The sequence below is a fragment of the Triticum urartu genome, chromosome 6 (assembly GCF_003073215.2).
Source record: "Triticum urartu cultivar G1812 chromosome 6, Tu2.1, whole genome shotgun sequence".
NCBI classification, from domain to species: Eukaryota; Viridiplantae; Streptophyta; class Magnoliopsida; order Poales; family Poaceae; genus Triticum; species Triticum urartu.
Window position 1 is genome coordinate 451,196,654 of NC_053027.1, and position 23,275 is coordinate 451,219,928.

General features: G+C 47.8%; 1 pseudogene; it reads right to left on the reverse strand.

The window, feature by feature from the left end:
- Nucleotides 1-10,132: 10,132 nt before the first annotated feature.
- LOC125514120 lies at nucleotides 10,133-11,086 on the reverse strand (annotated as a pseudogene).
- Nucleotides 11,087-23,275: the final 12,189 nt, after the last annotated feature.

The window sequence follows — 23,275 nt, forward strand, 5'->3', positions numbered from 1 at the left end:
CATCTTTATTTTATTTCTATATGTTTCGGCCTTCACTAGTCAGCTCCGACAATGTTATCGCATGAGTATTGCATCCTTATCGCGGGCAGTCTTTTGGTTCTTCGGCTCCAAGCTGGGATGATTGTTGTTTGTAGGTTTTTTTTATTTTGCAAATACACAAGATTGCGTATCATTTTATTGATAGAGAGAGACGATTACAATTACACCTCACAAAACCACATTCACAAGGGCACAAGACGGCATGGTTGCCAGTGTATGAGCAGGACAAAGAAAGAAGGTTGTTTAGCCCTCCAAAATACAAAAGGTCTATGTCACAGTAAGGGTATTGGTTACTTGCATCGCTTTTGGCCACCTTGCATTTGTGCCTAATTAGGTCCACGCAAAGGTCATACATGCAAAAAAAATCATGTTATGCACATGCATGATTGTTTGGTTACAACCATTTGCTCCCCAGATGCAAGTGTTATTGTTTGGTTATGTGCGCACAGATGATTAATCTCATCTCTCATTCATGTGGTGAACGTAACACACGTGATATCGGGGTGCTGAAGGAAGAAGAGAAGGACCGGTTCAAGGTAGAAGGTGTGAAAAACCTCATATGCTCATCCAACTATCACGGAATCGATTGGCTGCGGATCATTTTTCCAAACGCCTGGGGTCCAGGTGTGGGACGTTTGTACAACCAGTATGGTGATGTAGATTTACGTGTCCACGACATTCGAAACAGAAAACATACAACACGGTAGTCATATGGAACAACGAGATGAAGCTAGTGGTCAAAGGAAATTTCAAATGATCGACCATATGTGACGAATTTGGCAAAACTCATTGATTCATAATATGCATATATGAACATGTTTGTGCAATCTAGTGAAGAGATGTAGATCTACATGTCTATGACGGTCAAAATAGAAAACGTACAACACGACAGTCGTGTGAAATAGAGAGATTAAACTAGTGGTCAAAGGAAATTTCGAATGGTCGGCCCTATGCGATGAATTTGCCTGAATTAATTTGTTTCATAACTTGCACACATGAACACATTTATGCAGTTCAATAGGAGATGTAGATCTACTCATTTACGAACGTCCAAACAGAAAACGTACAACATGAATGTTGTGTGAAACAACGAGATGAAGTTGGTGGCCAAAGGAAATTTTAAACGGTAATCTGTTGTATGTGAAGAATTTGCCAAAATTCATCTAAAAAGATCCAAACAAGAAAATAAAATTGAAGATTTACAGTCCATGAAATTAAGAACCAATTGCCGAATGGAACCAGAGCGTTGATGCACCTTTTTCGTGTAGAATTTATCTCATATCAAAGAATTGTTATGTAGATTAGAAGCGATTATGTGAAGGGGGGAAGGGAGACGAGTGGATAGAAAAGGGCTAGCCACCACCTCAGCTCGAGTTGGCCCGCTCGGTCCTCGCTTGGTGGAAACGACTGATTCAGTTGTTCCTCTAGAGTCACACCCACAGATGGTTCAAGTTTTGTGCAGGCTGAGTTTTGGGTGCACGCAACCAAACAGATCAAAATTACAGTGTAATCAATATAAAATATGAAACTTACACCGCACTCATCTCACTAGACTTCATGCTGGGTGCCAAACATATTCTAAGTGAATACCCTTGGCTCCAGCTCTAGCCCAAAGCCTAATCTCCACCTGCATAGATTCGATAAGGTGGGAAATGGAGGGCCTCAAGCCAAATGAAATATACCCTCTCCGTTTTCAAAAAAATTATATATATATATATATATATGTATATATATATATACCCCCTCCTTCCAAAAGCTCTTAGGTGCCTAAACTTTTTTCAGAAAATCCCAAAATTAAAGGCATGTTAGAACCCAGCTTTCGATATTCTCTCTTATACAACGAGTGTAAGCTAACCATTGCTAATTGTGGAGCAGCCAACCACATTCGTTAAAGGACAACATGTAGGAAACTCTATGTAACTAGCAAGATGCCCGTGCGTTGCATGGAACATCAAGATACATTTGTATGAGTAGTTTATCTTATGAGAGAAAAGGATGAATGAGAGAAGTCCTTATCTGCAAGTGTAGAGAGAGGTGCAGGTATCTTTTTGCAAAATTGTCATAGTTTGCTTTCTAACCGTCGGATATAGATCGGACGGTCTATATTACATGATGACAGGCACACCATCATCACCAACTCAGTCTTTTATAAGAGTAGAGACAATGGCATTGTAATTTAGGCTAGTCATAGTGGGAAGTAACTTAGACCAGTAACATCACATGTTACTAGTCTATGTTACTATCTCTAAGTGTGATAATATAGAGAGCTTCATTTAGACTATCCACAGTGGGAGTAATATAAGTGCTAACATCACATATATATATAGGCAAAATAGATGATGTGGCAAGTATTAATAAGAAAAGAGATGCCATGTGGTAACACACTATGTTACTCATCACACTATAAGTAACATCACACATACGTAGACAAGATTACTCTAGAACATACTCCCTCCGTCCGGTGAAAAGTGCATATCTAGAAATTTTAGGACAAATTATGAAGTGGAGTAATAAATACATTGGGAAGATGCAAGCCACCATATCTCTCCTTTTTAATTACCCAACCCCCAATGAGCTAAGTGCATGTAGAAATTAAGAAGACTATGTATAGAATGCTATGTTGGGGATCGTAGCAGGAATTTAAAATTTTCTACGCATCACCAAGATCAATCTATGGAGTCATCTAGCAACGAGAGGGAGAGGAGTGCATCTGCATACCCTTGTAGATCGCGAGCGGAAGCATTCAAGAGAACGGGGTTGATGGAGTCGTATTCGACGTGATCTAAATCACCGATGATCCTAGCGCCGAACGGACGGCACCTCCGCGTTCAACACACATACGGAGCGGAGACGTCTCCCGCACCTTGATCCAGCAAGGAGGAGGGAGAGGTTGAGGAAGAGAGCTCCAACAGCAGCACGATGGCGTGGTGGTGGAGCGGCAGTACTCCGGCAGGGCTTCGCCAAGCTCTAAACGGAGGAGGAGAGGTGTTGGGGAGGGGAGGGGCTGCGCCTTTGATGTGGTATGCAGCCCTCCCCTTTCCCCTCTATTTATAGGGGAAGGAGGAAGGGGGCCGGTCCCCTCTAGATGAGATCTAGAGGGGGGCGGCGGCCAAGGGGGTGGCTTGCCCCCCAAGCAAGGGGGGCGCCCCCTCTAGGGTTTCCCCCCCAACCCTAGCCGCATGGGCCCAAGGGGGGGGTGTGCCCAGTCCACTTGGGGCTGGTTCCCTTTCCTCTACGGCCCATGAGGCCCTCCGAGAGAGGTGGCCCCTCCCGGTGGACCCCCGGAACCCCTCCGGTGGCCCCAGTACAATACCGATATGCCCCCGAACCTTTCTGGTGACCGTATGACAACTTTCTATATATAAACATTTACCTCCGGACCATTCCGGAACTCCTCGTGATGTCTGGGATCTCATCCGAGACTCCGAACAACATTAGGTAATCACATACAAGTCTTCCTAATAACCCTAGCGTCATCGAACCTTAAGTGTGTAGACCCTACAGGTTCGGGAACCATGCAGACATGACCGAGACAACTCTCCGGCCAATAACCAACAGCGGGATCTGGATACCCATGTTGGCTCCCACATGTTCCACGATGATCTCATCGAATGAACCACGATGTCGAGGATTCAAGCAATCCCGTATACAATTCCCTTTGTCAATCGGTACATTACTTGCCCGAGATTCGATCGTCGGTATCCCAATACCTCGTTCAATCTCGTTACCGGCAAGTAACTTTACTCGTTCTGTAACACATCATCCCGTGACCAACCCTTAGTCACATTGAGCTCATTACGATGATGTCTTACCGAGTGGGCCTAGAGATACCTCTCCGTCATACGGAGTGACAAATCCCAGTCTCGATTCGTGCCAAGCCAACGGACACTTTCGGAGATACCCGTAGTGCACCTTTACAGTCACCCACTTACGTTGTGACGTTTGGCACACTCGAAGTATTCCTACAGTATCCGGGAGTTGCACAATCTCATGGTCTAAGGAAAAGATACTTGACATTAGAAAAGTTTTAGCAGACGAACTACACGATCTTGCGCTATGCTTAGGATTGGGTCTTGTCCATCACATCATTCTCCCAATGATGTGATCCCGTTATCAATGACATCCAATGTCCATGGTCAGGAAACCGTAACCATCTATTGATCAACGAGCTAGTCAACTAGAGGGTCACTAGGGACATGTTGAAGGAAATATGCCCTAGAGGCAATAATAAAGTTATTATTTATTTCCTTATTTCATGATAAATGTTTATTATTCATGCTATAATTGTATTAACCGGAAACATAATACATGTGTGAATACATAGACAAACAAAGTGTCACTAGTATGCCTCTACTTGACTAGCTCGTTAATCAAAGATGGTTATGTTTCCTAACCATGAACAATGAGTTGTTATTTGATTAACGGGATCACATCATTAAGTGAATGATCTGATTGACATGACCCATTCCATTAGCTTAGCACCCGATCGTTTAGTATGTTGCTATTGCTTTCTTCATGACTTATACATGTTCCTATAACTATGAGATTATGCAACTCCCGTTTACCGGAGGAACACTTTGGGTGCTACCAAACGTCACAACGTAACTGGGTGATTACAAAGGAGTACTACAGGTGTCTCCAAAGGTACATGTTGGGTTGGCGTATTTCGAGATTAGGTTTTGTCACTCCGATTGTTGGAGAGGTATCTCCGGGCCCTCTCGGTAATGCACATCACTTAAGCCTTGCAAGCATTGCAGCTAATGAGTTAGTTGCGAGATGATGTATTACGGAACGAGTAAAGAGACTTGCCGGTAACGAGATTGAACTAGGTATTGGATACCGACGATCGAATCTCGGGCAAGTAACATACCGATGACAAAGGGAACAACGTATGTTGTTATGCGGTCTAACCGATAAAGATCTTCGTAAAAATATGTAGGAGACAATATGAGCATCCAGGTCCCGCTATTGGTTATTGACCGGAGACGTGTCTCGGTCATGTCTACATTGTTCTCGAACCCGTAGGGTCCGCACGCTTAAGGTTTCGATGACAGTTATATTATGAGTTTATAAGTTTTGATGTACCGAAGGAGTTCAGAGTCCCGGATGAGATCGGGGACATGACGAGGAGTCTCGAAATGGTCGAGACGTAAAGATTGATATATTGGACGACTATATTCGGACATCGGAAAGGTTCCGAGTGATTCGGGTATTTTTCGGAGTACCGGGTAGTTACGGGAGAAGCAATGGGCCTTGATGGGCTTTAGTGGGAAGAGGAGAAAGGGCCAAGGGGCTGCTGCGCCCCCCTCCCCTCTAGTCCGAATTGGACTAGGGAAAGGGGGGCCGGCCACCTTTCCTTCTCCTCCACTTCCTTCTCCCTTCCTCCCCTCTTGGTGGACTCCTACTAGGACTTGGAGTCCTAGTAGGACTCCACATCCTGGCCGCACCAAGCCTTGGCCGGCCTCCTCCTCCTCCATCCTTTATATACTGAGGCAAGGGGCACCCCATAGACACACAAGTTGATCCATGTGATCTATTCCTTAGCCGTGTGCGGCGCCCCCAGCCACCATAGTCCTCGATAATATTGTAGCGGTGCTTAGGCGAAGCCCTGCAGCAGTAGTACGTCAAGATCGTCACCACACCATCGTGCTGACGGAACTCTTCCCCGACACTTTGCTGGATCGGAGTCCGGGGATCGTCATCGAGCTGAACGTGTGCTAGAACTCGGAGGTGCCGTAGTTTCGGTGCTTGATCGGTCGGATCGTGAAGACGTACGACTACATCAACCAAACGCTTCCGTTGTCGATCTACTAGGTATGTAGATCATACTCCCCCTCTCGTTGCTATGCATCACCATGATCTTGCGTGTGCGTAGGAATTTTTTTGAAATTACTACGAAACCCAACACATGTTGTGGTCTATGTATTCACACATGTATTACGATTTCCAGATAACACAATTATAGCATGAACAATAGAAAATTATCATGAACAAGGAAAAATAATAATAACCATTTTATTATTGCCTCTAGGGCATATTTCCAACATGTTATTGGTCTTGATTACCGTGTGATGAGAGAAAATAATTTAAAGTGCATTGGGAAGATAGAAGTACACTTTTTTGTGGACAAATTTTGAACTCAAACCTACACTCTTCACTGGGCGGAGTGAGTAATAAACTAAGTATTGCATGACACCACACATATGTTACTCCCCACTATAAAAGTAGTAACATATGCATGCAATTAGTCTAAGTTACTCCCCATTATGATCAGTCTTATTACTTCATAAAGTCATTTTACATTGGGAACCTCTATGTGATGGTAACATATGTTATTCTATTTGCATCTCTCTTCATTAATTACTTGCCACATCATATTTTTGCTTATATGGCATGCATGTTACTACTTATGTTTTTTAGGGGAAAGATTGCAATTATATTAAAATTATCATCATAGTCATTGCAATTAGATAGCACCAGCAACACCAAATCCAGTGGTAGTTGGCCCATATAGACTGCCCCCATACCACTGATCTAGGTTTGCTTGGCTAATTCATGAGCAAACTTGTTGCCATATCTCGCTATATTTCGAAAGACAATGTTCAATCTATCCTGCTATGATCAGCCTTACGACCAGTGTGTGTTGATATACTTTTGTTTGCGGGATTTTCCATTGTTTTCCACCATGCATTGCTATTTGTAAGTCGTTTTGATTAACGTCTTGAGCATCATTTAAATATAATTTGGTTGTGTGCATCTTGTAGAGGTCAGAAAGTAATCCTCCTAGTATTATATCAATAAAACATCTGCTGAAAAAAGAAAACAGACTAGACTATCGAGTCCACCCTGACTCCCGTGTCGCTCTCGACAGCGGCCCAAGAGAACACTAAATCGTCGTCGCCGCCACCCACCCACCTCACCCTACCTCCCTCGCCGCCGTCGAAGTGCACCGCCGGGCAAAGCATGTGAAGTGTCAGTGGCAGCGGGCCGTTCTCCGTCTCGCGAGGAGCAGGAGTAGCGTGTGGGCGGCTCGACCACGGAGATGTGGATCTCAACGAGGCGCCGTCGGATTCATGGAGGCTGGCCGACGACGCGGTCAGCGGCGTGCGCGAAGGTGGGAGGGCGCGCCGTTGCTGCGTCATGGCACTGGCGGATCTGGCACAGATGCCAGCGCGCGAGGTGGAGGGGAGAGTGGAGCTGCGCGGGGTGGCGCAGATCTGGCGCGGTTGCCGGCAGGCGTGTGGAGGGGAGGAGTGGTGTTGCGCGCGGACAGGCGCGAGCTACGCTGTGTAGTGTGTGTGAGGGGTGCCTAGGAGCTCGTCTGCTCGCTGGTTGTCCGCGAGTGCTGGTTGTGATTCGCGTCATGGTATGTTTGCGGTTCGCGCTCGGCTGCGTTTGGTGCGGTAGATGTGTGGCTGCAGTCAGATCCATGGCGGCGAGTGCGCGTGTTGCTTAGGCATTGTTCCTTGTGCGGATCTAGGGCGTGTTGGGCGTGGGATGGGTGCGAGCATCGGCGTTGCTGCCGACCACAAGCCGTGCTGGAGAAGCTGTGGGAGATGAATGGCACCCTTGCTCGGTGTTGCATCCTCCTGATGGTGGTTCGGAAAGCTCGACGCGGCCTCGGGTGGGAGGACGAGATGGTGGTAGCTGGAGGGAGAGGAATGGCCTCGCTGCAGTTGTTGCATCCTCCGTCGGGAGATGAATGGTCGACAGACGTTGCATCCTCGGGGAGACGAATGGCGTCTTGCTTGGTTGCATCCTTCCGATGGGAGAAGAATAGCGCCCCTGTGGGTTGCATCCTTCGTCCAGCGGGGGACGCGGGTGCAAGGTTAGAAGCATGTCGAGCTTGTCGGGGAGGTGCGGTTGGCCGTGGAGGCAGGGGTAGTGGTTCAGTGTGCAGGCTGGTCGGATCCTGGGTTCGGGCTTTGTAGGTGAGACTGCCAACGAAAGTCGTGCTCCGGTTGTGGCTGGAGTCATTGATGGTGGTGCCTTCAGGCATGGCTCCCTCATTGCATCGATGTAGCTGCTCTCACCTTGCCTTTCCCGACGTGCTCCAGGGGAACCCTTGATCTAGTTTAGATCGGACGATGGCGGCGGTATGCGGCGTCGCGTTTTCTCTTGGGGGCATCGTCCTGGAGGTGGATTCGGTCAAAGGGACCCGTGGCTTGCGAGGATGTGTGTTGCATGTTGTATGCTGAAAGGCATCGTCTGTATGATTTTTGGGTCCAGTTTCCCTCATAAACTAGACCAACCTTCTATCGATTCAATGAATTTAGCAGTTCTCCTGCTAACATTAGAAAAAGTAATCCTCCTTCATTATCTTTAAATTAAGAACCACGAGTGTGAGTGTATTTTACACTTTTGAGTGTAATTACTCCTAGAAAACAAAACTACGTGGATATTTGTCACTTTCTTGGATACAAAAATTAGGCGCGTAGGCCACCCTCATAGTAGCACGTCAAAAGCATGTTGGTCCAAAACCTCAACGTCCCATGTATGTGATGGTGATACCTGTGGACCTCAGGGCTTCTCGTCTCTATTCCCGTTCGCCAATCCTCAACCTGGTTCATTTGGAGCACTCACCTCAACAAATAATGAAAGAACCCCTTATTTAACATCATGTTTCAATTTTATATGTCCTATTTGATATTGACAAATAATTTCTTTCCTATCTAACAAGCCTAAATTTTATGCATTTTATGGAGTGCGGCGAATCTGCATCCGGGCTCAGCTGCACCCCCGCTCACGGAAAAAATCAAAACAAATACAAAAAAATTCAAAAAATTCTAATTTTTTTTGTGTGCGATAGATAATTAGATGCGTGAGGTTCGCTGAAAAATTCAACTCGTTTGGACATTTGAGAAAGTCTGTGCAAAAAAGACAAAATCGGGGTCTGTAAAAAAGTTTACTGTTCATAAGCTGTTTTGACCCGATTTATCTTTTTTGCCGAGACCTACTCAGATATCCAAATAAATTGAAATTTGGAGCAGGCCTCACGCAACAAATTATCTACCACACAAATTTTTTTGGATTTTTTTGAATTTTTCTAGTATTTATTTTGAATTTTTTTTCTGACCGGGAGCAGCTGAGCCCGGACTCCAGGATGAATTATCGCATTTTATGATACTTCTATCCATTTTAAATCTAAATAACATCTGAAAAGACCCTGTTATCCTTTATGTGGTATGTTTGTGCGGCGTGCGTGCGTGCTGCTGTGTGTGCACACTCATGTGTGCGCTACTGATGTTGTGTGTGTGCTGCCGCGTGTGCGTGCGTATGTGCATGTGTGCTGCTACGCGTGCATGCGTGTGTGCTGTTGCGTGTTTGTGTGTGTGCATTGTGTGCATGCGCTACTGCCTGCACTGATGTTGTTTGTGTGCTATTGTCCCGCACACACACATACAACATGAGGGATAAAATATCTTTTTAGATGTCATTTAAGCTTCAAATGAACGAAGATGTCATAAAAGTCATAAAATTTAGACTCGTTGTTAGACAGGGAAGAAAAAAATATTCAATGACAAATAAGAAAACCAAATCTAAAATAGTGTTAAACAAGGAATAGTTTCACCAATAATTAGCTCACCGTCACTCGTTTCCAAACAAGTCACAGCCCCTTGTGGCATTGTGATTGGTGTCCTTGGCTGAGACTCGTGGAGAAGCCTCGCCGAGTGAAGCAGGAAGGAAGGGGGGCAGCTTCCAGGATTTTCTTGCTTTGTTTATGCACACACGGTGGCGGCTTTCACGATGGGCCACTGCACTGCACCCGTTTACGAATGATCAGCGCAGCTACGTACTCCTACTAGCAGTAGTACTCCACATGAGATAGAAATAATCAGCAGTGCCTGTCCGGCCAAGGCCGGGGCCGCCAGTAACCTATCACTGTCGAGACCGACGCCGCGCATCGACAACACACATATTGTATTCATGCCCTTTACCTGCCAGATAGGTCAAGCACGATCACGCGTCGGCGCGAGCGAATCCGGAAGGTCCGAAGAAGCATCTGCGCGAGCGAGACTTTCCTGGTCTCGCCGCATCCGCAGGCAGATCGTGGCTGCGCGCTAGAAAGGGGAATGGCAAGACGACCCGAATGTGGCAAACACGATATTCATAGCTCGACAGGTTTGCTTTCAATCTGCAAAAAAAGATCCACAGCTCCACGGGCTTGGAAGATGGAATCGGCCTACATAGCTCCTAGGAGTACTCTACTCTTTGCTTAGAATGATCGATCTCCGGCGGTCTTCTCCGTCTCTCCGTGGCGGCGCGGCGCCTATGTACAAGTCAGCGCGCTGGCTTCAGAGCTCACTGGAAGCCGCCCAGGCCGTTGAGCAGCAGCTCGTGCGGGCGCAGCAGGGTCGGGGTGGCCGCCAGCGGCAGCGGGGACGAGTAGGACATGTCGTAGTCGGAGGCGTCCGGGAGGTCGGCCCAGAGCGCGTCGCCGGGCATGAGCGGGGCGCGGCAGAGCGGGCAGGTGCGCTGCCCGTGGCCCATCCAGCGTCGATGCAGCCGCGGTGGAAGACGTGGCGGCAGTTGGGCAGCCGCCGCACCTCGTGGCAGCCGCCGATGCCGCAGAGGCAGACGGCGCAGTCGCCGTCGCCGCACACGGACGGGGAGGACGCCAGCAGCTCGTCGAACCGCAGCACGGGGAGCGCCTCCTCGACGGCGGCCATCGGCGGCAGCGCGCGGAAGTCGGGCCGCCGGTGCTGCAGCGAGGGCGAGGGCGAGGGCGCCGGTCCGTGGTGCGCGGTGCCACTGCGCCTCCTCCGCCGTGGGCACGGGCGCGCTGCCGCCGAGGTCGATGAGGTCGCCCAGGCCGACGGCATGGAAGGCCCAGAGGAGGAGGCGGTGGAGGTGGCCGAGGAGGAGGAGCGCCTGCAGGAGCAGCCGGGGGAGCAGCAGCTCCGAGTACCCCACGGGGAAGCCCATGGCGTCGATCTTGGCTGGCTCGGGGCGTGCGAGGCGTGCGCGCGTGTCGCGGAGCAGGGCGGAGGCAGGCGAGTCGGGAGAGGCCGGGTGACACACTCACACAGTGGCAGTGGGGCTCTTATATAAAGCGCGGGTCAGCCAGTGAGGGGAGGAGGGAGGTAGGGAGGGAGACGAGTGGGGGAGGGGGAGGGGAATAACGCGGAAAGCTCGACGAGTGTGGGTGTTGCCTCGGGCGGCGGTAGTTGGTTGGGACGTGGGTGTGCGTGTTGGCCCGCCTGAGGCTTGGACGGCGGGCTGATGCGCCACCGGCTGGCCCGGTGAGAACCACGGGTAGGTAGGTCCACACTGTGGCGTGCTGCGTAGCTTTGCTTTCGTTCTCGCCCCGTCCACCCCCGCCTCTTCCGCAGCGGGGTGGTAGTATCATGCATCCTTGGGTAGTAATGTTTTTGGTCAAACTAGTAAATTCGTACATGCAATGCACATTAATATCAAACAATATATTAATTATGTGCAGATATTAGGTGTAGGATATTATTTGCGTGCTATTTAGAAATGATATTTGGTATCATATTAATAGCATGCTAAATGTGTTGAGCGCTCATCATCGAAGCAACCTGAGTCGTTGGATTGACCTGGTTTGATGGCCGTGCTTTGTTTGATCTGCCCATTTGAGTCTTATATTGGTTTATTATAGATATAGATGAATAGCATGACATATCAAGAAAAAAAGGAAAGAGAAGATACTAAATCATATCATGATACTGTATCATAATAAACGAGATATTAGTATTAGTTTACATAAATAATAAAATAAATGAGTACTATGCATTGTGGTAGTATCATATACTTATTACTCATATCATATTGTGGGATACTAACTTATGATACTAGCTATTGGGAGAGGTCTAATTCTTTTGGATCCGCTCCCTGGATTTACTGTTACCAGCGAAGTAGCATGTGACTTTCCAAATGTAGAACTGAGACGTGTCATGAAACGAGCACTTACAGACGTTGTCATGTGGCGTTGACCTACTTATTTTCGAAAACCTGTATATGGTTTTATAGTGCCACATTGGACACGCAAAACTATGAATCTATATCATTTTAGGCTTAATATTTAGTTATTTGTCAAAAAGATTCACCGAAAGCAAGGTGGTAATATTCGATTGACTAACAAAAAGACCGAGTTTAAATGCTACCAAACATCCAGATCATGTTTGGTTACTTGCATCATATTCACGTTTTCGATGAGCCTGGCTCTGTGGAGCCTGGCTAGGGCAAACAACCTTTGGGTTGTGTTCTCCACTTTGTTTGGCAGCTCACATTGCATCAATTTCTACACTGCGTTTTGTTGCCCGTGTTTCGGTATTTTGGACAGGGCTCATGCAGTACGTTGTGTTTAGTTGCAACATCCAACCCAATTTGTGCTGATGAAGTTAATAGTCACACATGAAAAAGATTACACAGTACACTAAATAGGTATAGATCTATTCGTTTACGTGCAATAATTAAGCGAAAAAATTACAACATGGAAGTTCTTTGGAACTACGAGATGAAGCTACTGATCGCTCTATTTTTTAATTCATCTTAAAGCTCATTTGTTGCATAATAACTTCATATATCATGTCCCATTGAACCATTCATACCATTCATATGTCCATTATGCATGATTTCTAGTTTGCACTAGTTTCAACACAAGCATTGCATAGTCTTTAGTTTTAGTTTTTTATTAGTTTTCCTTGTTTTGTTGTGCTTATAGGTTATTTGGAACTCCCATGAACTTATCATGATGAATAGGCCAAGCTTCGAATCAATATGGAATTACAAGCACCAGATAAAGGTCTTTCGTGGAGTTTTTCAAAATGAGATTTATCGACATACCCTAATTGGATATCCAATATAAGGATGTGTTGGGGAACGTAGTAATTTCAAAAAAATTCCTACGCACACGCAAGATCATGGTGATGCATAGCAACGAGAGGGGAGAGTGTCGTCCACGTACCCTCGTAGACCATTAAGCGGAAGCGTTATGACAACGCGGTTGATGTAGTCGTACGTCTTCACGATCGACCGATCCTCAGTACCGAACGTACGGCACCTCCGCGTTCAGCACACGTTCAGCTCGGTGACGTCCCGCGAACTCACGATCCAGTAGAGCTTGAGGAAGAGTTTCATCAGCACGACAGCGTGGTGATGATGTTGATGAAGCTACCGTCGCAGGGCTTCGCCTAAGCACCGCCACAGTATGACCGAGGTGGATTATGATGGAGGGGGGCACCGCACACGGCTGGGAGAGATCAATGATCAACTTGTGTGTTCTAGGGTGCCCCCTGCCCCCGTATATTAAGGAGCAAGGGGGAGGCCGGCCGACCCTGTAGGGCGCGCCGGGACGAGGAGTCCTCCTCCTAGGAGGAGGACTCCCCTTTCCTACTCCTACTAGGAGGAGGAAAGGAAGGGGGAAGGGGAGAAGGAAGGAGAGGGAGGAAAAGGAGGAAAGGGGGGCTGGCCCCCTAGGCCAATTCGGTTTGGGCTAGGGGGGCCGCGTGCCCTGCCTCCTCTCTTCCACCACTTGGCCCATTGAGGCCCAATACTTCTTCCCCGTATTTCCATAACTCCCCGGTACTCCGAAAAATATCCGAATCACTCGGAACCTTTCCGATGTTCGAATATAGTTGTCCAATATATCGATCTTTACGTCTCGACCATTTCGAGCCTCCTCATCATGTCCCCTATCTCATCCGGGACTCCGCACTACCTTCGGCACATCAAAACAGAAAAACTCATAATACCGATCGTCACAGAACTTTAAGCGTGCGGACCCTATGGGTTCGAGAACTATGTAGACATGACCGAGACATGTCTTCGGTCAATAACCAATAGCGGAACATGGATGCTCATATTGGTTCCTACCTATTCTACGAAGATCTTTATCGGTCAAACCGCATAACAACATATGTTGTTCCCTTTGTCATCGGTATGTTACTTGCCTGAGATTCGATCGTCGGTAACCTCATACCTAGTTCAATCTCGTTACCGGCAAGTCTCTTTACTCGTTCTGTAATGCATCATCCCAAAACTAACTCATTAGTCACATTGCTTGCAAGGCTTATATTGATGTGCATTACCGAGAGGGCCTAGAGATACCTCTCCGACAATCGGAGTGACAAATCCTATTTTTGATCTATGCCAACTCAACAAGCACCATTGGAGACACCTGTAGAGCACCTTTATAATCACCCAGTTACGTTGTGATGTTTGGTAGCACACAAAGTGTTCCTCCGGTACTCGGGAGTTTCATAATCTCATAGTCATAGGAACATGTATAAGTCATGAAGAAAGCAGTAGCAACAAACTAAACGATCATCGTGCTAAGCTAACGGAATGGGTCAAGTCAATCACATCATTCTCTAATGATGTGATCTCGTTAATCAAATGACAACTCATGTCTATGGCTAGGAAATTTAACCATCTTTGATTCAACGAGCTAGTCAAGTAGAGGCATACTAGTGACACTCTGTTTGTCTATGTATTCACACATGTACTAAGTTTCCGGTTAATACAATTCTAGCATGAATAATAAACATTTATCATGATATAAGGAAATTGAAAGTGCGTTATATCGACTAGAGGGGGGGTGAATAGGCGATTTTTATGAAAGTCTTCAAAACGTGAGAGTTATGAAGACAAACAGCGAAGATTATGCCTTTTACTATGCAGCGGAAGTTAGATTACACTAGGCCAGCCATGGTCATGTATTCAATAGAGTGAAAGCACAATGACAAACAACTGCAGTGTAATAAGGATCAGGTAGGAAGAAGTTATGAAGCCAAATAGTTCATACATACACGTTGTGAAGACAAAAGATAAAGCAAGCATGCAATGGCTTCACAATGTGTAACAGTAAGAAAAGGAAGTGAAGATGGAACCAGTGACTCGTTGAAGACAATGATATGTTGGACCAGTTCCAGTTGCTGTGAAAACTGTACGTCTGGTTGGAGCGGCTAGGTATTTAAACCTTAGGACACACAGTCCCGGACACCCAGTCCTGAACACACAGTCCAGGACACCAAGTCCTCACCGTATTCTCCTTGAGCTAAGGTCACTTAGTCCTCGCCCAATCACTCTGGTAAGTCTTCAAGGTAGACTCCCAAACCTTCACAAACTTCGTTCACTGGCAATCCACAATGTCTCTTGGATGCTCTGAACGCGATGCCTAACCGTCTGGAGGATTCACAGTCCTCAAGTGTAATAAGTCTTCGGATCACACAGACAAGAAGACTCAAGTGATGCGCAATTTGCTCTGGCTCTGGGTGGTTAGGGGTTTTCTCCTCACTAGGAATTTTCTCTCAAAGGCTTCGAGGTGGGTTGCTCTCAAACGACAAAAGCCGTGCACTGAAATCTGAGCAGCCAACCATTTATGGTTGTGGGGGTGGGCTATTTATAGCCACTTGGCAACCCGACCTGATTTGTCCGAAATGACCCTGGGTCACTAAGGAACTGACACGTGTCTCAACGGTCAGATTTCAAACTCTCATGGCAACTTTGCTTGGGCTGCAAGCAAAGCTGACTTATCCGGCTCTGGACAAGATTCGCTCTCATTGTCTTCGCTCGAAGACATAGGTTTTTTGATTTAGGCATCACTTCAGTCATTCTGACTGGTTCTCCTGGACCCCACTTGACAGTACGGTGGTTCCTATGACTCAACACAAAAGAAAAAGAACTACGAAAGATCTAAGTCTTCGAGCTCCATAGGCTTCATAACGTGTCTTCTTTTGTCATCGTCTTCAATGTGAATATCTTCATATACCACCTTTGTCTTCAATGTGTTCATACATTTTTAGGGGTCATCTCTGGTAGTAAAGCCGAATCAATGAGGGACCTCTACCTGTGTTTTGTTGCAATTCTCACAAACACATTAGTCCCTCAACTAGGTTTGTCGTCAATACTCCAAAGCCAACTAGGGGTGGCACTAGATGCACTTACAGAAATAAATAATAATTATTATTGCCTCTAGGGCATATTTCCTTTAGTCTCCCACTTGCACTAGAGTCAATAATCGAGTTCACATCTTTATGTGATTAGTTCACATCTCCATGTGACTAATACCCAAAGGGTTTACTAGAGTCAATAATCTAGTTCACATCGCTGTGTGATTAACACCCAAAGAGAGATCATGTTTTGCTTGTGAGAAAAGTTTAGTCTACGAGTCTGCAACATTCAGATCCGTATGTATTTTGCAATTTTTTATGTCTACAATGCTCTGCATGGAGCTACTCTAGCTAATTGCTCCCACTTTCAGTATGTATCTAGATCGAGACTTGGAGTCATCTAGATCGATGTAAAAAGCTTGCATCGACCTAACTCTTTACGACGAACTCTTTTTATCACCTCCATAACCGAGAAATATTTCCTTAGTCCTCTAAGGATAATTTTGACCGCTGTCCAGTGATCTACTCCTAGATCACTATTGTACTTCCTTGCCAGAAAGATGCTAAGGTATACAATAGGACTGGCAAACAACATAGCGTAGTTTATAGAACCTATGACTGAGGCATAGGGAATGAATTTTCATTCTCTTTCTATTTTCTGATGTGGTCGGGTTTTGAGTCTTTACTCAACTTCACACCTTGCAACACAGGCAAGAACGCCTTCTTTGACTATTCCATTTTGAACTACTTCAAAATCTTGTCAAGGTATGTACTCATTCAAAAAACTTATCAAACGTCTTGATCTATCTCTATAGATCTTGATGCTCAATGTGTAAGCAGCTTCATCGAGGTATTTCTTTGAAAAACTCTTTTCAAACACTCCTTTATGCTTTCCAGAAAATTCTACATTATTTCCGATCAACAATATGTCATTCACATATACTTATCAGAAATGTTGTAGTGCTCCCACTCACTTTCTTGTAAATATAAGCTTCACCGCAAGTCTGTAATCAAAGCATATATTCCAACTCTGAGATGCTTGCACCAGTCCATAGATGGATCATTGGAGCATGCTCACTTTGTTAGCACCTTTAGGATCGGCAAAACCTTCTGGTTGCATCATATACAACTCTTCTTTTAAGAAATCCATGAAGGAATGCAATTTTGACATCCATTTTCTAGATTTCATAAAATGCGGCAACTGCTAACATGATTCGGACAGACTTTTAAGCATCGATACGAGTGAGAAAATCTCATCGTAGTCAACACCTTGAACTTGTCAAAAACAGTTTGCGACAATTCGAGATTTGTAGATAGTAACACTACTATCAGTGTCCGTCTTCCTCTTGAAAATCCATTTATTCTTAATGACTCACCGATCATCGGGCAAGTCAATCAAAGTCCATACTTTGTTCTCATACATGGATCCCATCTCAGATTTCATGGCCTCAAGCCATTTCGCGGAATCTGGGCTCATCATCGCTTCCTCATAGTTCATAGGTTCGTCATGGTCAATTAACATGACATCCAGAATAGGATTACTGTACCACTCTGGTGCGGATCTCACTCTGGTTGACCTACGAGGTTCGGTAGTAACTTGATCTGAAGTTACATGATCATCATCGTTAGCTTCCTCACTAATTGGTGTAGGAGTCACAGGAACAGATTTCTGTGATGAACTACTTTCCAATAAGGGAGCAGGTAGAGTTACCTCATCAAGTTCTACTTTCCTCCCACTCACTTCTTTCGAGAGAAACTCCTTCTCTAGAATGGATCCATTCTTAGCAATGAATGTCTTGCCTTTGGATCTGTGATAGAAGGTGTACCCAACTGTCTCCTTTGGGTATCCTATGAAGACACATTTCTCCGATTTGGGTTTGAGCTTATCAGGATGAAACTTTTTCACATATGCATCGCAACCCCAAACTTTAAGAAACGACAACTTTGGTTTCTTGCCAAACCACAGTTCATATGGCGTCATCTCAACGGATTTAGATGGTGCCCTATTTAACGTGAATGCAGGTCGAGCCTCAGGGTAAGCCTCTTACTCAAGTTTGGCTGCGTTTTTTCGGGGCTCCCTCGAAGCCGATGCAGAATGCTAGGGTCGTGGCTAGCTTGGGCATTATGGTGGGGAAAACTGAGAGAGTGGATATGGCTTTTACCAGAGCTCGCGGGGTAGCCCGACTGCTGGTTAGTGTTCTGGATATTGAGTTCGTGCCTGATGTGATCAAGTGGACATATCGAGGCCAGATTTTTCATCTCGTGATTGAGTTTGAGGATGAGAGTCTGTTCGCCGAGGCGGCTAACGGGACTGATGTTGATATGCATGAGGGAGATGACAGTTCGGGAGCTAAGGAGGCATCGGTCGATGATTCTGGACGAAAGTTGTCCAATGGACCGGGGTCCGATTCTCAGACGCCCGGGGATGGGACGGTACCACCCTCCTCGGTGCCTATGACTTCTATGAGATTTGGGTCTTTCGAGCCTGCTTCTGCGCCTCCGAGACTTTGGAGTGATCGGGTGGAGTCTGACGAGGTTTTTGAGCACGCGTTACCTGCTTTGGATTTTGAGGATGCTGTGAGCCCCGTCCTTGGGGCATCGCCGATCTCGGTCAGGGGAGAGGAGGAGGAGTCTATGCAGGTGGCCACTCCCCCATACACATCACGTTGACTCTCCTCAGGACGAGGTTCCGGTGGTGGAGGTCTTACCTTCGGGAGGGGGTCCGGGGCAGGTGGCCTCAGCTCTCTCTTCTTCTTTCATGGTGCCGGAGCTGCAGGGGGCGGTTCCGCCTTCTGAAGGGGGCTCGGAGCAGGTGGCCCCGGCGCCCTCTTCTCTTCTCGCGGTGGACGAGGCCTCAGTGGTGGCGGTCTAACCTTCGGGAGGGGGTCCGGGGCAGGTGGCCTCGACACTCTCTTCTCCTCTCGCGATGCCGGAGCTGCAGGTGGCGGCTCCGTCGTTTGGAGGGGGTTCGGGGCGGGTGGCCTCGGAGCCTTTTTCACCTGGGGCTCCTAGGGTGGCCGCCCATCTTGTGGTGGGTGGGGAGTTCGGGCAGGTGGCCCATGCACTCCCCTTCCCCGGTACGTTGCCGTCTCTGTGCGGTGGGGCGCGACCGACGTCGGCGGCGCCTTCGAGCGCCCCACCGCTTTCAGGCGTTCCTGCTGGTTCGTCCATGGAGGCCGACCGGCTGCGTGTTTGGGGTGAGGCAGGAGGCCCCACTAAGGGAGTCCTGGATTAGGGGGTCCTTGGACAGCCGGACTATATACTTTGGCCGGACTGTTGGACTATGAAGATACAAGATTGAAGACTTCGTCCCGTGTCTGGGTGGGACTCTCCTTTGCGTGGAAGGCAAGCTTGGCAATTCGGATATGTAGATCTCCTCCATTGTAACCGACTCTGTGTAACCCTAGCCCCCTCCGGTGTCTATATAAACCGGAGGGTTTAGTCCGTAGGACAACAACGATCATAATCATAGGCTAGCTTCTAGGGTTTAGCCTCTACGATCTCGTGGTAGATCAACTCTTGTAATACTCATATCATCAAGATCAATCAAGCAGGAAGTAGGGTATTACCTCCATCGAGAGGGCCCGAACCTGGGTAAACATTGTGTCCCCCGCCTCCTGTTACCATCAGCCTTAGACGCACAGTTCGGGACCCCCTACCCGAGATCTGCCGGTTTTGACACCGACATTGGTGCTTTCATTGAGAGTTCCACTGTGCCGTCACGATAAAGGCTTGATGGATCCTTCAATCATCGGCAACGATGCGATCAAGGGTGAGGTTTTTCTCCCCGGACAGAACTTCGTATTCGGTGGCTTCATACTGCGGGCCAACTCGCTTGGCCATCTGGAGCAGATCGAGAGCTACGCCCCTGGCCATCAGGCCAGGTTTGGAAGCTTGAACTATACCGCCGACATCCGCGGAGACTTGATCTTCGACGGATTCGAGCCCAGGTCAGGTGCGCTGCACAGTCACGACGAGCATGACTTAGCTCTGCCGTCGGACGGTGTTCGGGAGATCACACCTGTGGCTACTCCGGCCCTCAATTCGGAGGAGATCGTGCCGTTCGAGGACGGGTGGTTGGACCCCGCCACGGAAGCTGCACACTCAGCAGCGATAGAGCCAAATACTGACTCCACCTCCTATGAGACCTGTGTTACTGGACCCTTGGATTCTTCCCCGGCCACAGGCTCCGAACCGCCTGCGTCCGTGCCTATCCAATCTGATTGGGCGCCGATCATGGTGTTTACCTCCGCAGATATTTTTCAGCACTCGCCCTTGGGCGATGTGCTAGATTCATTGAGATCTCTCTCCTTATTAGGAAACCCTAGGTCGAACTATGTCTGGCTCGAGTGGGAAGCGGACGACGAAGGAATTCGTTCCCCACCCGCCACCCACTTAATAGCCACTGTCAACGACTTAACCGACATGCTTGATTTCGACTCCGAAGACATCGACGGTATGGACAACGATGCAGGAGAGAAACAGGAACCACCGCCCACAGGGCGCTGGACAACCACTTCATCACACGATATATACATGGTGGATACACCCATAGAAAACAACGACGAGGAACGGGAGGATGCAGCGAAGGATAGTCCCCTCGAGAAGCAACCAAAGTGACGACGTAGGCGCCGCTCCAAATCCCGCCTCAGCAAAAACAGCGATAACAACGCAAGAAAGAATAATACCCCGGTCGACTCCAAGGGAAACGACGACCACACAGACCCATCGATGGAGCAGGGTGAGCCAGCGGACGGCGAACATAGTACAGAGCCGCTGTCCGATCACGGCGACGCCGAGGGTAAAGCTCGTCAACCTGTATCCAGAGAGGAGAACAGTCCGGACGACGATGCACACATCATCTCAGAAAGGCACTTGGAACAAGAGAACCTCCATAGAAGGCTTATCGCCACCGCGAGGAGCCTGAAGAAACAGAAGCAAAGGCTTAAGGCCACGCATAACATGCTCAGCAGCAGATGGAACAAAGTGCTTGACACTAAAGAAAATTATGGCAGAAGTCGCCACACAAAGAGCTATCCAAAGCGCAAGCTGCTTCCTGAATTCGATGACGAGGCTTTAGAGCCCATTCAGCCAAAAAATAAAACGGCCGACCAGCCGGATCAACCACCCCGTGGCCGCGACAGAGCGGCTAACGACGCCGCACACAAGTCAGCACATGATTTACGTGAAGACCCGCACAAAAAAGCCGGTATGACCAGGTCCATCTATGGATCTAGGAAGCGTGCTCCGGCACAGGATCATGTCCGCCCAAATGACTATACTGACCGAATAACAGCTCGGAATCAAAACCAAACATTACAACCGTCCGAAGAATGCCATGACACATCAAAATACAGGGGTGCCGCGCACCCCCTATGCTTCACCGATGAGGTGATGGACCACGAATTTCCAGAGGGATTCAAACCCGTGAACATAGAGGCATACGACGGAATGACAGACCCTAGGGTCTGGATTGAGGACTTTATCCTTCACATCGACATGGCTCGCGGAGATGATCTCCACACCATCAAATACCTGCCCGTCAAGTTGAAAGGACCAGCTCGGCACTGGCTGAAAAGCCTCCCTGAAAACTCAATTGGAAGCTGGGAGGAGCTTGAGGATGCTTTTAGGGCCAATTTTTAAGGGACCTATGTCCGACCGCCGAACGCAGACGATTTAAGTCACATAATTCAATAGCCTGGAGGGTCATCCCGAAAGCTTTGGATCATATTTCTCACGAAGAAGAATCAAATCATTGACTGCCCGGATGCCGAAGCCTTAGCGGCTTTCAAGCACAGTGTCCGGGATGAATGGCTCGCTAGACACCTCGGCCAGGAGAAACCGAGGACAATGACAGCCCTAACAAGCATCATGACCCGCTTTTGCGCGGGCGAAGACAATTGGCTAGCCCGTAGCGGCACCTGCAACCCAGCCACATCCGAAGTCAGGGATGGCAACGGGAAACCGTGACGCAATAAAAGCAAGCGTCGAAACAATGAAGACAGCCCAGACAGCACGGCGGTAAACGCTGGATTCAGGGGCTCTCGACCCGGTCAACAAAAAAATCCATTTAAAGGCAACAGAGATGGACCGTTCAGCCTAAACAAGATTCTAGACAGATTATGTCAGATTCATGGCACCTCCGACAAACCGGCGAACCACACCAACAGAGAATGTCGGGTCTTCAAGCAAGTCGGCAAGCTAAACGTCGAACACAAGGGGAGGGAGACACCAAGCGAAGACGAGGATGAGCCTCGCTAGCCGAACACTGGGGGATAGAAAAATTCCCACCAGAGGTCAAAACAGTGAACATGATTTACGCAACCCACATACCGAAGAGGAGGCGCTAGCGTGCACCCCGAGACGTATACGCTATAGAGCCCGTCACCCCCAAGTTCAACCCTTGGTCGGCCTGCCCGATCACTTTTGATCGAAGGGATCACCCGACTAATATCCGGCAGGGAGGATCGGCTGCCTTGGTGCTAGACCCAATAATTAACGGATATCATCTCACCCGAGTCCTTATGGACGGCGACAGTAGTCTTAATCTGATATATCAGGACACCGTCCGCAAAATGGGGATAGACCCGACAAGAATCAACCAAAGCAAATACTACCTTTAAAGGAGTAATACCAGGCCCAGTGACCCGTTGTACGGGCTCTCTAGTACTAGAGGTTGTATTCGGTTCTTCCGACAACTTCCGAAGCGAAGAATTAACCTTCGACATCACTCCATTCCAAAGCGTCCGTCACGCACTACTTGGGAGAACGGCCTTCCTCGTTTTAATGCAGTACCGCATTACGCTTATCTTAAATTTAAGATGCCTGGTCCAAGGGCATCATCATAGTTAGCGGAAACACAGAGCATTCCTCACGTAGGGAGGAATATGTGGCGGCTCTAGTAGCCAACCACTGAACGACCTCTCCAACCAGAAGAAATGATCAGTCGTCAAGACGGCGGACACGGTTAGACGAGTCCGGTGCACCACTAGCTGTAACAGCTCAGATAAGCCTGAGATCGGGTCGATGGACATACCCCCATAGGTGGTGCTAGGGGCTTCCCACATGTAAAAAGGGCTACAGTTCGGCCTGACCCTATTTAAAATTGCATTTTAATGGTTCATTAAGAATAACCAATTTTTCGCACGAAGACTTTCACCTGGGTTTTTCTCTTTTACAGATGATCATCGTGCTACACCCTTCCAGGATACGGCACAACGGAGACACATGCGCAGACATGTAGTAGGGCCCCACTCAAAGGTTTCTTTTTAGATTTAGACCATGTGTAAACCTTTTTTACTGTCTCTTGTTGCTTCACTCCCTCCGGATACTCAACACAACCAAAAGGGATTCTGGCGTTATTGACATTTTGTCACGTCAAA